Source organism: Cephus cinctus, unplaced genomic scaffold (assembly GCF_000341935.2).
Source record: "Cephus cinctus unplaced genomic scaffold, Ccin1 Ccin1_scaffold0129, whole genome shotgun sequence".
Taxonomy (NCBI): Eukaryota; Metazoa; Arthropoda; class Insecta; order Hymenoptera; family Cephidae; genus Cephus; species Cephus cinctus.
The window spans coordinates 403063-407869 of NW_014332862.1; the positions used below are offsets into that span (position 1 = coordinate 403063).

The 4807-nt window shown below is 47.8% G+C and overlaps 1 protein-coding gene across 3 annotated transcripts in view; it reads right to left on the minus strand.

Annotated features, from left to right (window-relative positions):
* The window catches only part of LOC107262801 (DNA-directed RNA polymerases I, II, and III subunit RPABC3), a 36288-nt gene that overhangs the window by 7933 nt on the left and 23548 nt on the right, over window positions 1–4807 (minus strand). The gene's annotated exons all lie outside the window — the stretch shown is intronic.

Genomic DNA, 4807 nt, shown 5'->3' on the forward strand with positions numbered 1-4807 from the left:
GGGGGGGGGGGGGGGGTACCAAGAGGAGGAGAGGGAGGTCCTCTCCGAATTCTAGAGCGTCGACGAAATGAGATGAAATCAGCGAGAGACAAGAGGAGAAAGAGTCCAAGGGGGGGCGAAAGAAACATTTCAAGAGGCTATTTGGCCAGCCTCCCCTGCCAGGTAGATCAACCCTGGACCGTTTTAATCTTAGAACAGTATCTTCCACCACTAGAATCACAGTACCGTCACCGTCATCCGCCACTGTCACTGTACCACTGGGCACCAATACTGTTACCGGCACCATCATCGTCATCGCGCCCTGGTACAGAACAAGAGGAAGAAGAAGAAGAAGAAGAAAAAGGAAGGAAAGAGACACGTTTAAATTGCTCTCTCGCTGCTCAACTAACAATAAGTTTCGGGCATGAGTTCACGTTCGAAAGAACGAAACACCCGTGGGTAAGAAGGAAACTACGTTTTTACTGGGTTGTTGTCCGTGCTAATGCCGCCGCAGGGGAAGCAGGGGGTCTCCTCTGCTAGCACAAATTTCGCCCCACCTTCGACACACGCGAAGCACAGACGAGAAACGCAATCATGGCCGACCCGTATACGAGAGGATTACGTAACGTCGTTACGTGGGTATATGCTCCTTGTTCTATCGTAGCGAACAGTCCGGCACTGTCCTGGGTATCGGATAGCGAGGAGGGTCTTGCGGAGAAAATGCACGGAATGCATTCAATCTGCGTTTGAAATTTACGGATCGATAGGCAAATTCAAATTAAATGGTTACGCAATGTGCTCCGTTGCTTCCTTTACATGGTTTCGATAATTTTATAGAATTAGTCTTCCAGAAACACCTGTTGGTAACTTTATGTGTTTCTCGTGTGGGAATCAGGATGTTCTCTACTTACACGGACTGGAGCCATACGTGATTCTTGACGAAGTGTGGCACCTAGTAGAGTAGACCGCTTAGCGTCGGACATTCTTGAACGCTACTATCCACTTGAGTTAGTCACTGTGAGAAACGGTTAAAATTAAAGTTTTATTTTTATTTTCACCGTTCACAATTTCTCGTCTCGTAACGCGTACCGAGGAAGAAAATTTAAAAAAAATTGTACCGTCGAAGAATCCAAGATTTACGGGCGAGTCGGACGAGTGACAACGACGAGGGTCGAGGGTTAAAGGTTAAGAAAAATGTATCTAGGAGCAGCCGTAGCCAGGTCGTCCTGCTCCAAGAAATGGCAGACAAGGGTTTAGCTGGATTCCGGACTGTTTCCTCAGTGGTGATCCTGCCCTGCCCCCTCCACAGCGCCCACCTCCCATTCCAGTGTACCAGTCGAGAAGCGTGCCAGGGGGATGTAGTGACGTCAGAGCGAGCACCCCCCGCCCCCTCCGCGACGACCTAGCCAACCCCTAGTCGCTTCTCCCGGAAATCGACGATAGGGGAGAGAAAGGCTACCTACCCACCTAGCCATCCGCCTACGTATCTAGAACCTAGCAGCGACCTATCTAGACCATCATCCAGTCGATACAGGTGAAACGGCTGTTCCGGGATCTCGAATTTCCAGGCAGACCTGTGGTCCATTGTTGTCAAGCGTTCCGAACGGTCCAAGACCACGAGGAATTACGTTACCGAAGATCATTATAGACACGAGCGAAAATTCCAATAGATTGCTCCTTAAGAAATCCACTAGGAGTTACTTTACCTGGCTACGTGTACTTAACGGAAGGTCGAAATAGACTGAATAGAAATGCCGATTTCTATATACGTGCTCCAATAGAACACACGATGTACGTGGAGGTTGCACTGTGACCTTCGGGAAGTTGAAGTAGGTGCAGGAGGGTTGGCGGGGTGGATCCGGGTAGAAATTCAAGAGAGCTTGGAGCGAGGTTGACCCAGAGTGCGCTTTCATCAAGTAACAAGGAGTGTAAAGGGTAGCGAGTAAGTCCTCGAGGGACAATGGGAAAAAAGCAATTAAGGTTACAACGCTAAAACCGATCGATTGGAATAATCGAAAAAAGACAAAACTGGCTCAGCGTCAACATTCGAATGCCCAAAGTCGTTCCTGGGATCAAAAAGAAAGTAAAGACTAATTAGCACGCAATCATTGAGCACTTGATAGCACATTAACGACTCCAGGGCCGCGTTGAATTTCATTGAGAACAAAGAAGATCTCCAGGTCAGTGGTTAAGGCTCATAGCAGGGTGCAGTTCCGGCTGATGACGTCAGGGGTTGACCCAATTGCGCCTAGGGTAAGCATCCCTGACCTTTTCCCCGGGGAAAATCGGACAGTCAGGTCGTGGGTGACGCTGAGCGAGCGAGAGCCAGAGGAGCCAATCCAACCATCAGGATGCTGGGCTCTCTGGTCCGGGAGGCATTAGGTTGGTAGGTAGGTAGGCTGCTGCTACTCTGGGTTTAGTATAGGTGGGGCACGACCGACCACCAGGTGAGGTGTACAGAGGATACAGCGAAACTAGGTCACCCCTGGGAGAGGGAGTGGGAACCTGGCTCGAGTCCGGGAACTCGGGAAGCAGTATGAGCCCCTTTCGAAATTCATCCACGCTCAATTTATATATATATATATATATATATATGCCTACCTAGATACGTCATATACGTGTATATATGCACATGGGTGACCTTTTCACGAAAATTTACATATATCCATACATATACCTATATTCCATCCTCCAACATAGTCGCTGCTGAACGGAACGAGATTGCGAGGAGTAAAAAAAAGGTCGAAAAATCCATATCGAACGGAAGCGAGGGGATAGATCGGATTAGCGGTGAATTCGAAATCATCCCCTCCCCTTCCTCTCTACGTGCCCTTCCCCTCTAACCAACAAACTTTCTTCCGCTTGTAGTCTCCAGTAAACATACCGTTCGATCTCCACCCTGGGACACGTCCAGGCAATGAGGAGCTCGGATCATTAGGTGCTATTCCAAAGAGAGAGTCGTATTCCGAGTGCTTAAGGATTTTGATAATTAGCTGTGCCTCGGTAACGATAGAGTTCATTAAGGTGGATTCCTACTGAGCTTTGAATCTTCCGATAGCAAGAGACACGTATTTGTGCATCGTCATGTCTCCGATGCACGTGGCAGCTATGCGAAGCTAAGGTTGCGGGTCACGCGAGAAGTCACGCTCGAGCGACGAGGGGCGTCGCGACGTTTCGCGAAGGCGTAAATAATTTAAGGAGGTGGGGCAAGTGAGAGAGAAGAAGTGAATAGGGGAAGAAGAGAGAGAGAGAGAGAGAGAGAGAGAGAGAGAGAGAGAGAGAGAGAGAGAGAGAGAGAGAGAGGGGAGGGAGGGGATAGGGAAGAAAGGAAGGAAGGAAGGAAGGAAGGAAGGAAGGAAGGGAGAAGAAAGACATCGTTTGATTACATACGCAAGTAGTAGAGAGTGAAGGCGACTTCACAAGGAAACGATATAATCGCAGCTCGATAATAATTCGTGACTCGTTACGTGAGCTCGGTCAGATTGTTTTCGCGTGACGTGTAGCATTCGATACGTGTATACCGTACAGGCCTGACATCATCCGTCGCTCAACGTGGACCAAGAGACAGTCTTTAGAAGAATAACATTCCCAAGTCAATATACGCATTCGTTGTATACAACGTGTCGCGAGTCGTTACGATAATCTCGATGGAGAAACAGTTCGAGTTTTCATCGTTTGGGAGAAAATAACTTGTTTTTGGCGAACAAATTTTAATGACAAACATTTTTTTATTTTGGTACGCACCCACAAACGCATTCTGATTCTGTACTCCGGCAAAAGAGACTTTCGGGAATGGAATATATAGTGCTCTCTCTCTCTCTCTCTCTCTTTCTCTGAGCATGGCCCTGAACCAATATCAGCTAATGCGTACCAACGCGAACGCTATACAAGGGACCCCCTTTTATTCGTACGCTGGCAGCGCTGTTCCACCCACGAAAGAATTGCGCACTCGTTTTACGTGGGTCCGTACACGGTTCCTCGGGCTATTATAAACGGTGAGAGGCACGCAAAGTGTGACTCCGCGTATTCCGACGTATTTCGTTTGCTGGCTACGCTACTTTATATCACCTGTGATTTGAGAAGGCGTACAAAGAAAAGTGAGTCTCGCAAGATGCATAGGGACAAAGAAATGAGAAGTGAAAAATTAAGAGGAAGGAAGGAAGTAGAGAAAAGAAAAGAAAAATATATAGAGGGGAGACGCGCGCGGCTGCAGGCTAAAACGGATCAGCTGTTAGTGAACGTGCATTGCGTAAGGCAGTTACGTGATGCAGAGCGCGTTATTAACTTCCTTCTGGGTGGCACTCGTCTTTACGTATATATATACATTTTTAACCATGTACACGTCTAACGTAACATACGCGAAGCTTCTAAGTACAAGGCTACCTCACGTGTCTCGCAGAACAGTGCCGTGCCTGGGTCAAAACGTGCCCCGCGCCATTGCACGAATGCAAACAAGTCTTCTCATACATATTTCTTCCTCCTTCGTGTCTCTTCGGCTAGACGGAAGACTTCTAAGCGCTCCTATAATATTACAGGAAATCACATATACAGAAGGTGGTAGACACGAGTCGCGGCAAAGTACATAATAATATTCGAGTAGCGTAAATTTCGTGGATCATTTTTTCCGTTATACGTTTCATAGAGGATGGAGCGGGTGAAGGAAATGGAAAGAGGAATAGAATAGAAGGGGGATGAGGATATTTTGCAAAAAGCTGCCAAAAATTCATGCTGCAATTTTCCGCTCGGTCTTACGTAATCCAACGAGCCTTAACGCTAGCTAATCCAATGCGACGCAATGAATTTTTTCTCCCTCCCCCCCCCCACCCCC